Source organism: Gymnoscopelus braueri (genome assembly GCF_963280865.1).
Source record: "Gymnoscopelus braueri genome assembly, chromosome: 20".
Taxonomy (NCBI): Eukaryota; Metazoa; Chordata; class Actinopteri; order Myctophiformes; family Myctophidae; genus Gymnoscopelus; species Gymnoscopelus braueri.
In genome coordinates, this window is record NC_137622.1 from 6,739,725 (window position 1) to 6,751,807 (window position 12,083).

The following is a 12,083-nucleotide window of genomic DNA, read 5'->3' on the forward strand; positions in this document are numbered from 1 at the left end:
CAGATTGGGCAAAAACTAACATTGTAATCACACAAAAAGTTACATACTGCTGCTTTAATCATCAATACATTTTAATATTTTTTGTACAAATATTGGTCATTTGCCAGTACATTATTTAAAAACGTTTATATATATATAGTACTATTTTTTTTTATTGTTTGAAAATGTCTATATTTCAACACAAAAATGAATTTGATATTAAAAAGAAAATGTATTTTGTACTTTGTAGTTTTGAATACTTGAGTATTTTTTTTTAAAGCATGTCATTTTGAATGTGAAAAAACAACAGACAATCCGGGCATTCAGGATTCTTTTTTTTTTTTTTCTATCAATTGCACACCCTATGAAGCCTTGAATCCATGGATTATTTTTTGTTTGTGTCGCATTCCTAAGCTAATAATTTGATTCCCGTCTCCTACCGGCTAATGTATCCAGTAGGAGACACAAAGTAGATTATTTGTGTCTCCTACCGGAAATACACACGTCATCAAATTATTGTCTTAGGAATGCCACAAAAACAAAAATAAATCCATGAATTCAAGGCTTCATGGGGTGTGTAATTGATAGAAAATAAGTCATTTTTTGGGTGAACTCCTCCTTTAATTATTAAAAGGCAACTGCCAACATGTTTCCACCTCGGAAGGTATTCATCAGGGCAAAAATGTAATTGTAAATGTAATTTTGAATACTTGAGTATTTTATAAGCAAGTACTCACAAATTTGACTGAGCAATGTTCACTTGTAGTTGAGTAATATTTGACTAGGATACTGTGACTGTATCTATACTATGACTCAAGCACTAGGATTGAGTACACTGCGGTCTTCAGATTGTGTGGTGTTAGTGACATGTTTGTGGACACAGCATCACAGCATCCTGATCTTCACCCTGTCAAAGATCTGACAGACTTTGGCGGCAGGGACACAGCCCTCCCTCAAAATGGTTATGGTCCCTGTGGAGACAGAACGTTTTTAAAAGATGAGACAATCCAAACAAAAACAAAAGTGTTGCTGAGCTATTTCTTCCATTCATTGGCTTCCGGTTGCCGCCCACACCCAGTACAAAACACTGGTGACCTACAAGGCAACCAAAGGCATGATATCCCCATACCTTCAAGACATGAGTTCATTCCACAGTTTGGGAGCCAGGAGATTTCTTGACGTGTTGCGATACTGTGCATGCTCCCAAACTGTGGAATGAACTCCTCATTGCCATCAGAACTGCAGATTCACCCCCAATTTTGCACCGTAGTCTGAAAACTCACCTCTTCAGACTCCACCTCACCTCCTAGAACTCACCTCTGAACTTTTCTTGACTACAATATTGAGAAAATGATTTACCTTAGATAGCATGTTGTTTAGACAGATGCTAGGCCTTGATGTTTACCTGGAATTCATAGTATTCATAGATAAGAGCGTCTGCTATATGCCTAAATTGTTCTAAAACAGCTGGTAAGTCATTATGCATCATACCTTCATCGATCTTCAGGCAGTTGACCACGGTGGAGGCCACCACTTCATTGGAGTCTCCATCACAGAGAACCCCTTGGATCTTGTGTCCCAAACGGCTGCAGTAAACACAGACATGTTACCGGAGGATACGAGAAAGTAATGTGTGTACTGTTAAATAGCTCTATATTCTGAGTAATCATTGCTACAGAGTGTTTGTTCAGTAAGGTATCCCCATCTTTCCGGCTCTTTAGTAAACGGAAAATGCATTTTCAGGTCGGGATATGAATAATCCACTCTGGGGAGAGAAATTATACAGGATACAGGATAAACAAGTAAAAGTGCATTGATGAAACAAATACATTACATTACAGTCATTTAGCAGACGCTTTTATCCAAAGCGACTTACAATAAGTGCATTCAACATAGGTAGGGAACAAAACTACTAATCACCAGAAGTCTTAAGTGCATTCACTTCTAAAACAAGCAACTAAGAGTACCTAGCGCTAAGGGAAAAGTGCAATATATCAGCTACTGTACCTACTTTCATAAACAGATGAAACAAATAGGAAAAAATGAGCAAGAGCTAAAACAAATCGAATAAACAAGATCCAACTAGAAAAAGTGCTCCTCGGAGCACAGGTCTCCGCCAGGTCAGGCAGGTTATTTTGGCCTCCTGGTGGCACTATAATAGGCCAATGTGAAAAGGGTGCCATTTCTTCCTAGGCCGTGCACGGCAATCGGACACTGCATTCATGATTTGAGGCATTTCGTGCTAAAAATGTGTTTTGCTAAATTTGTCCTGCTGGTGGCTGCAACAGGCCAATGTTAAAAGGGTGGCATTTGTTCCTCAACATAGTGTGAATGTGCGTGGAAAGTTTCACCGCAATCAGACGCTGCGTTCATGATTTGCGGCATTTTGTTCAAAACAAGTAATACTAATGCAAACTTTAGATGTTAATCTTAGCCAATCAGGATGGAATATGAAAAATCAAACAGATCCGTCTTGATCACATGACTATAGAGATCATGTGTACCGATTTGCATGAAATGTGGATAAAATGGGAAGGAGTAATATTAAAAAAAATTGTTTTACATAAGTCGGCCTCTTGGTGGCGCTATAAAAGACAGATGTGAATAATGCAGGGCAAAGGTTTTTCCTTGGCCGCTAGGGAGTGCGCATACAAAGTTTTATACATATCGGTGCAGTTATAGGTTAAAACACGAATCGGCCTGTTATAACGCCACCATGAGGCTGTTTTGAACATTTTGAAGTGGCATTTCTTCCTCAGCATAGTGGGAATGCGCGTGCAGAATTTCAGGGAAATTGCATGCTGTGATCATGATGATCAAAACGGAGCACTCCAGCAAACTTTGGAAGCCATTGTTAGCCAATCAGGATGGAATATGAAAAATCTGAAATACTGGTTTCGTTTAATGACTATAGAGATATTGTGTACCGATTTGCGTGATGTTTGGACAAAATCTGTAGTACTGTCAAAAAATGTGTTTTGGAAAAAGCGGCCTCCTGGTGGCGCTATAACAGGCCCATGTGAAAAATTTGGGGCAAAGGTTCTGAATTGGCATCCAGGGAGTGTGTGTGCACAGTTTCGCTGCGACCAAGCCAACGGTGTTGGAGATTAGCTGTTCACAGATGGACACACACACGGACGGATGGACGGACGGACGGGGTGCAAAACATATTCTCTCGCCATGCCTTTCGTCCTGGCGGAGACAATAAAACAATAAAACAAGAGCTTGTACAACTAGTTAAAGTACTACTAGGTAACTTTTTCAACAAAACTAAAGTTTAATTGTATCTATAATAACAAAAAGGAATCTCACGCTGTTTTTAAGAGATTGTAGGATTTGAAGATCGAAAAACAAAAGCTCACGGTAACTAAAGCTCCACTGGCTAAGAGAAACGATCCACAGATAGTATAAAACAATTAAAAGAACGCTTTTTGAAACGCTTCCGTCTTCCGGTGAAAACAAATGGAATTCTGGGTAACGGGGGAATCAACAAACGGCCTGCAGTGACGGTAATGACCAGCAGAGGCTGCTAAAAATCGTTATTTGTGGACCTGCATTGTATTACTTTAACAACAAGTAGGCAAGGCAAAGAGGCAGGGTAGTGTTTCCTGAAGAGGTGGGTTTTCAGCCTGCGGCGAAAGATGGGCAGTGACTGCTGTCATGACATCAGTGGGGAGTTCATTCCACCACTGTGGGGCCAGGCCAGAACAAATAAAATCAGCACACAAAATTGGAATTGGAACTCTATAAAACTGCACACTGGGCAAGACCTAGCCGGTTGAGTGTCTAAACGGAAGTACTGGAATTTGGCGAAAGTACCGCCCAAGGAAATGATGTTGGCACTTTACAAATCTGTTAACATTCTTCGTGAATGAAACGAGTGTTGTGATTGGTCAAAAAAGATCATTTCCGGGGGAAATACATACAACGAAAGTCCTTCCCCATTGGCACTCTCTGCTTTAGGTCATGACCTGGCTTTTCTCTTCGCAGATGAGTAGGGAACGAGGCTAATAAAACTGAAGCTGATAAATTGGTTCTCTCTCTTTATTGGATGGAATATACAGTAGAACCACGTGGTTCCAAAACCTTTTAGCTTAAGACCCAAAAGAGAAATTAGACGTTTGCCTGGAAAGAGAAAGACGCGCCGTGTTGTGAGCTTGTAGATCTGCCATTTTCACTACTTCTTAAACCTTTTTTTATTCATTTATGGAAATGATTAGATTTTTTGATTTTATTCATGAAATAAAATTACTTTTTAATTGATTAAACGTTGGGATTTGTTTGTTTAATCTTTTTTGTATCTTTTGAAATAATACATTTATATATATACTTTTTTTTATGTTGGAAACGAAGAAGAGGGGATATTTACCCGCAACCCATAAAGAAATTGGGAAACATGCTTTAAACTGAATGACAGCAGACACGCCCACCTGATCACCATGCTGTGGTGAGTGCTGTCCGGCGCTCCGCTGGGATTGGCCGAGGTGATGGCGAGGGGTCCGGTGAGGTCACACAGGTGACATGTGACCGTGTGATCGGGAACACGGATCATGATGCTGTCCCTGGTACCCACGTAGTCATACGCTGCCGCCACACCTACAAACACATTAGAAAAATAAAATAAAAAGTTGTCAATAGAATAATCAGTAATAAGATGATAATGGATAGTTGCAGCCCTGGTCCCATGTTTACCCAGTTTGAGGAGCCAGTCTCCCTTGCTGACGATGCAGCTGATTCCTCCAGGGTAGACGGTCCTCATGAACTCCCACAGCAGAGGGCTGAACGGGGGCTTGGCGCTCACCAGCTGCTCAATGCTGGAGATGCAGATACAGATGGGCTTCTCCGCTGGTCGCTCCTGATTGGTGCAGATCATACATACATAGACAACATTAACACAAAGTCAACCGGATTGCAGCTTTAATGATGGATAAAGAAAGATGTGTAGATCTCTCTGCCATCTTGCCTTGATGTTGTAGATGTGTTGAATGGCCTGGGGCTGCTTGCAGGATGCAGGCGTACACAGTGTCCGTGGGGATCCCACACACCCCGCCGTCCTCCAGGAGGCTGGAGATGTGCAGCAGGCCGCTGGTCAGCTGGGAGTCAGCCACGGGACACGCCCCCTCTGCTGCCGTCTGCTGCTGCTTCTCATTCTGACACAAAACCATAAACCGTAAAAACGCCCATAGACTCTACAGACCGTAAATGAAGCCTATTTTTCAACTATTTCGAATCCACCATCTTTCTATATCTGAATATACAAAAAAGAAACCGGAAATTAATGAATGCTATTGGTTGACACCAGAGCGGGGGTGGGGAATTAATTCTATTGGTTGTGTAGCTTTGTCAAAAACATCATCACAAGGTAGCCACGCCCCTCCTACAGCATACCCTACTTTATCATCAATGTTTTAATAAATGGGACCATGATTTACCAAAACGCATATCATGGTGATTGAAAGAAGACTTTAAACTAGCGACTGGAAGCATTATAGTATTTATGACAATGTTTATTAGGGTAATAAAATCAAGTGTAAAGTTCTGCAAAAACCAATCCGCTTGAATAGAGCCCGATTATTTCTGACACCAGCAGGGGTGAAACAGCGAGATTACCGGCCAATCATATGAACCGTCACTTCCTATACAGCCTCAATTTACAACTCAGAAGCTGGCCCCTTGCACAAAACACACATGGAGGGAGACCAAATGAAGCGTCCAAAACCTATTTTGTCTTTCTGTGTAAATTCTTTAGAGGCAGGGCAACAGATAATTTGTAATGCTAGAAATGCAAATAGTGGGAAAACCAGTACTTGTGTTATGATTTGGTGTTCTCAAAAACAATAAATATGTTTCAGAAATGTTGGGGGAAAAAAAGAAGATGTTTGAACAGCTAAATCTGCCCCAACGTTCAGTTGATCAGAAACTGGTACTGGTGTTCAGATATGGACTAAATATCAGTAGTTGTCGCTTATCTGTTGCCCTACCATTAACATGAATGTCGTTTTTACGCTGATGAGTTGGCAAAAGAATAGAATAGAAGTGTTCACCTTCAGTAAGGGCGGGCCCTGTGGTAACAGTCTCTGGGAGAACATGCAGTTTGTCAGTGATGCCAACATTCCATAGAAACACGTTATGGAGAACACTACCAGCATGGCAACTGTAAAGAAAATATCACAAAGTCTTCCAGAGTCAGGCCAGTTTCACATATGTCTCCACTTAAAGGGGCATGAAACCATAGGCTGATTTTGTCGTTTGTTTTCCATTTCAGGTGGAAAAACTACAGAAGGGTAAAAACATGGCAGGCTAGTACACAACTCAGCAGCAGCTAATCATATTGATAATGTGTTTGTTAGATGTAGGTGTTTCCAAAGCTATTGGTGTGTCAGTGTGAAAGCACAGGCGGTAATCAGACCAGTAATGACCATTGCACATTGACATACCTTGTGTTGTAAATCTAACACACTCAATGTTAAAGGGATAGTTCACCCCAAAAATGACTTTCTTCCCATCGATTAGTCACCCCATTGAGACTTGAATTCATGGATATTTTTTTTGTTTTTGTCACATTCCTAAGCCAATAATTTGACGACCTGCAGCGGTTCCGGTAGGAGACACAAATAGTCTCCTTTGTGTCTCCTACCGGAACCGCTGCCTACCGGTCCGCTAGTCATCAAATTATTGGCTTAGGAATGCGACAAAAACAAAAAAAATATCCATGAATTCAAGTCTCAATGGGGTGACTAATCGGTAGCATTTTTTTGTTTTGTTTGGGGTGAACTATCCCTTTAATTTGATTAGCTGCAGTTGTGTTGCTTTCTTCACTGTAATACATACAGATACTGTATATTACCATGCTAGATAATCCCTAGCCTCATCACTAGTATGAAATGGTACACATTTCCATTCTCCTGAGTGGGTGGGGCTTGACATCAGATGGGGTTTCATCATCAAGTGACGAGAAGTCAGGAATTGTGCTTAAATCATGTTAGTGAAACCAATTCTATTTATCTATTCAATGTTCAGGCACTAGGGTTGACCATTGTGAACCTGTGAATTTTCAAATTGCTAAAGTTTAAATAGGGCTGAAGTGGTTTTGTAATAATAATCAAAATCTACAAAGTAACTAAAGTTTTCAAATAATAGTGGAGTAAAAGTGCAATATTTGCCTCTGAGATGTAGTGGAGTAGAAGTAAAAGTACTGAAAATTTGAAAAACTCCAGTAAAGTAAAAATACCTAAAAACTGTACTCAAGTACAGTTCTTGAGTAAATGTACTTTACACCACTGCTAACCAGTACCTACTTTCTAGTTGGTATGGTAGTTTCTGCAGTGTGGAAAGCAGGAAGCAGACCAATATCACTTCCATGACTGTCGTTAGAAACAGCAAAACCAGGTTCCTAAATGCAGCTGAAAGACAAAGTAACAAACAAAGGACAATTAGTTAAAAACCAGTTGTGTCAATTACAGTAGCCTTTCTATTGAACAGTTATCTGGAGGCCAGTTAACTCACCAATTAGCATAAGAAAAGCATTAATGACCAGGAAAGCCACGGCTCCAGCTGTAAAGGCGTAGGCTGTCTCTGATGAAAGCTGGAGTAGGTTACCTGGTAAAGCAAAAATATGAAATACATATATATTTTTTTACCTTTATTTATACAGGTAAAATCCCACTGACATACAATATCTATTTTACAAGGTAGCCCTGTCTAGGATAGCAGCCAACATACCAGAGGTGGGGACTTGGACTCGAGACTCGAGACTCGACTTGACTTGAAGTCCCGATTTTGATGACTTTAGACTTGCTTGACCAAATCAAAAATAGACTTGGACTTGCTTGGGACTTGAATGCCAAAGACTTGAGACTTGACTTGAACGCTAAAGACTTGAGACTTGACTTGACTTGAGCCCTCTTGACTTGAAAATTCAAGTCTTTTCAAGTCACTTTCAAGTCACTTAAGCAAGCCAAAAATGTTTAAAAAGTGTGCATCAACTATAATGTTATTAGTCAGAAATCCCGGCCGTCAGTGACACCTAGTATAGTGTTGCCAAAGCTGCTTATTTACCCTAACTTTTGGACAAACTTTGGCTTGTTTTTGGAAGTCGGTTCGCTTGTTTCTCTCCCGATACTTGGCAACACTGGCCCACATGTTGCACGTTACCAAACAAACAACACACCGGCTTCACTCCTGCCGTCGCTGCTGGAACTGAAGCCAGGTGGAATAAAATGTCAACTCCAGCAGTTATAGCTTTCGGTTTTAAAGATTACAAGGTGGAAGACAAGACGAGAAAAGCAGTATGCAAGGCAAGACCTATACTTCACATTAACATTACGGCGTGCTAAGAGCAAACTATACAGTATAACCAGTGGTGGAAAGTAACTAAGTACATTTACTCAAGTACTTTACTTAAGTACAATTTTGACTTATTTTTTACTTTACTGAAGTATTTGCAATTTTCAGTACTTTACTTCTACATTACAGTCATTTAGCAGACGCTTTTATCCAAAGCGACTTACAGTAAGTGCATTCAACATAGGTAGGGAACGAAACTACTAATCACCAGAAGTCCTAAGTGCATTTTCTGCAAAAACAAGCAACCAAGAGTATACCTAGCGCTAAGGTAAAAGTGCAATATATCAGCTACCTACTTCTACTCAACTACATACATATCAGAGGCAGATATTAGCCTACTTTTACTCCACTACAATTATTTGAAAACTTTAGGTACCAGTTACTTTGTAGATTTTGGTTATTAATACAAAACATACATTGACCACTTCAGCGCTATATACATTTCCTCTTCTACCCCGGATTTGAACGCGGTTTCCAGTGCAATTGCTGAAATTTCACCATTGTGATAATAGAGCCTGCCTGCTTGATCAGAGGATACACTGAATTTGTGTCAGATCCTGTGTCTAGGTGAGACATGGCCTTTGACATTATCTAAATGTCTCAATAGAAGAGACAAAATACAACCACCCTGATTGTATAAGTTATATTCAGTGATGAGCTGTGGATTTTTTAACTAGGGGGGCTATATTTTCTGACGTCACGTGCACGCGCACGTGCACGCATGTGCACATAGCCAATCAGCTCAGTGCTAGTTGAAATACTGTATTCAACATGTGATTTTTAATGTAATTATATCTTATTTAGTTGCATTGTTAATTTGTTGTTTTTATTTTTGTTTCAATTAATTAATTATTTTATTTTCCTTTTAGTTTTATATAAAATCCCTTTACATAGACTCACCCACACATAAGTACTTAAAATAATCAGACAACTTGTCTTTGTCTTGTCTCAGAGAACTGGGTCCTCTTCTAAGCGATCCCCTTCACACTCTGCAGTGCAGAGACTGTTGTCTCTCATTGTGAGAGGAATGTACACATTCAATTCAAGTTTTTTCGAGTAGCCTAATGTTATGCAAAGCAGCCAGGTAGACGCTATTGAGAACGGCTCGCCGCTGACGGCGCGAACCTTGAGAGGCTATTGTTTAAACTTTAAGGTGTTAAGACCGCAGCTGACGGCGCGTGCATGTGGAGCTCCCAGCCCCCCAGCCAGCGCCAGAACTAAGGGGTCGCCGACCCCCCATAGCACCCCCTACAGCGCATCCCTGGTTATATTGTAGTAACATACTCTACCATACAGATTGTACAAAATTACATTATATTCATTAAAAAGGGCCCTTTTAAACCCTGTCCTCAAGGAGGAAATTAAAAGTACAGTATCTGCGTTCTGTTGGCCTGGAAGAAACCTTGTTTTAAAACAAATGCAAATTGTGAAAAATGCTCATGATTTATGTAAATCTTTACATATCTTGAATTAACATTTTGACTTGTTTGGGACTTGAAACAAAAGGTTAGGACTTGTGTGGGACTCGAAACAAAAGGTTAGGACTTGTTTGGGACTTGAAACAAAAGGTTAGGACTTGTGTGGGACTCGAACCAAAATGCTAAGGACTTGTGTGGGACTCGAAACAAAAAGCTGAGAACTTGGACTTGACTTGGGACTTGGCTGTGTTGACTTGGACTTGACTCGGGACTTGAGAGCAAAGACTTGAGACTCGACTTGGACTTGCAACATAGGGACTTTGTCCCACCTCTGCAACATACAACAAACAACATATACAATCACATAAAGAAAATTAACATTAAAAATAATTCAACAGTGTAACAAATGTCCTGAAGCAACAATAATAGCACTTATAGAGAGCATTCAATAAGACTGAAAACCATTAAGCAGGTGGAATGTCCGATGGAGTCTGCCATCAAATCACACAATAAACATATAAAAGCCCTGAGGTTGATCAGTTCCTATTATGTCCAAGAGGTTAAGTTCAAGCTTTAGGGACAGTGAAGGTGTCCTCAGGTGTCGTCTAAATGGAAAAAACGTTTGGGAAAAAAAGGTGGGAGAGAAGCAAATCTAGGATGAAAAAAATCCTTGGTTTGAAAAAATGAATTACTAATAGTATGAGAGTCACTCAACAAATCCTTGTCCAACCTAAACGTGAATTATTTTGACTGACATACCTGCCAAACGAAACCAGGTCCAGACGGCCCACACGGCCCCGTAGAAGGACGGGACGACCGAGCCAAAGCGGACGCCTCCCCTGACCTGTAGACGGCTGACGTAGGCCTGGATGACGCTTCCAGAGATGAGCACCCATGGGACCGTCAGATGCAGGAAGAAGGGGTTTGTGCTGGAGACACCAGCATGAAGTGTGGACAGAGCTGCCACCCCGTTGCACAAGTAGAACAGGGCATCTGGGATTTGGCCTGTCGGGGAGTCACTCAACCTTTGGTCTCCAGCTAGGGCTGCACAATGTTAGGAAAACATGTGATATGCGATAACAGTGTTGGATATTGCGATGACGGTATGACTCACGGTAAGTGAAGAAATATTGAAGAATACCGTTAATGTCTTAGGTTTGCTGCTAACAGAGCTCAGACAATGAATATAGGCTATACACACACACTGAAAAAATAAGTAATAATAAATTAATTTCCGGTATATGTACTCTCCTGATTGGATGAAATTGGTAGCCCAAACTGAAAATGTATTTTCTGTTTACAAAAGAGCTGGAGAGACGAGGAGACCTGTGTTACTGAACAAACACTCAGTAAACAATAATTACTATCAGAATATAGAGTGATTTAACACTTATTTTAACAAAAGAAAAGTACCTTTCAAAATAAAAACTTAAAAACTATAATAACCTTGCCGGTCTCCAGCTCTCAGCCTGTAGCAGCCCAGAGTCATCTTGAGTCGGTCTGTGGAGACCAGCTGTGTACCGACGGGGATGAGGGTCTTCTCTGCGATGGAGTTGATGAGACGGCAGAACGTACCGTAGAGGGAGACCGCCGCGAACAGGGAACACGCCACTCCAAAGCATGTGTAGTAGCTAGAGTTGTCACCATCATGACATTTTAGTTCACGGTTAATTGTCATACAAATAATTGTGATTAATGATTTAATTGTGTTTTTGGAATTGAATTATAGCATATAAATACAAATTACTTTTCCGTTTGCCTTTTAAGCTTCGTCAACAAAATTGTGCAGGGCAGATATGACAAATAACTTCACACATTTTATAACCATTATGTTCATATAATTGGTCCTCACTAAAGCTCATTTCCGTCTACTCACTCTGTGTCTCAGAGGAGGACTGAGGACAGTTCAGAAACCTGCCTACCAGTGACATCATCGGTAGGCAGGTTTGGTCATTTCAAACAACATTTCACACTTGTTATTATCTTTAATGGCTTCTATTTCAGCATGCTAAGGCTGCAGTTTCCATGAGATTAGAATCCCCATCGATGATAACATAGGTAGGCAGGTTTCTGAACTGTCCACAGCTCACCAATGAGAAACAGTGAGTAGATGGAAATTGTGCCGTCTTATAATGACCAGTGAGGACCAATTATATGAAAATATGAATGAATTTGGGCGAAGTGTTGCAAATAACTGATCAGGTGATTAATTGTGACAGGCCTAGCAGTACCTCTTGAGTGGGATGGAGGCGATGTGCTGATGGTGAGAAGGAGGAACAATGCATTGTGGGTCAGCTCCAGCGTGTCTGTGTTGAGGCATAAAACACAGAGCACCAACGC

At 40.7% G+C, this 12,083-nt stretch overlaps 1 pseudogene across 1 annotated transcript; it reads right to left on the minus strand.

The window, feature by feature from the left end:
- Window positions 1–486: 486 nt before the first annotated feature.
- On the minus strand, window positions 487–12,070 carry LOC308076066 (annotated as a pseudogene). The gene is made up of 11 exons (XR_013935023.1): window positions 11,975–12,070; window positions 11,190–11,374; window positions 10,503–10,787; window positions 7,486–7,578; window positions 7,278–7,382; window positions 6,024–6,133; window positions 4,943–5,129; window positions 4,672–4,834; window positions 4,410–4,575; window positions 1,471–1,565; window positions 487–950 (listed from the first exon to the last, which is right to left on the minus strand). The product of XR_013935023.1 is annotated as an uncharacterized misc_RNA (transcript).
- Window positions 12,071–12,083: the final 13 nt, after the last annotated feature.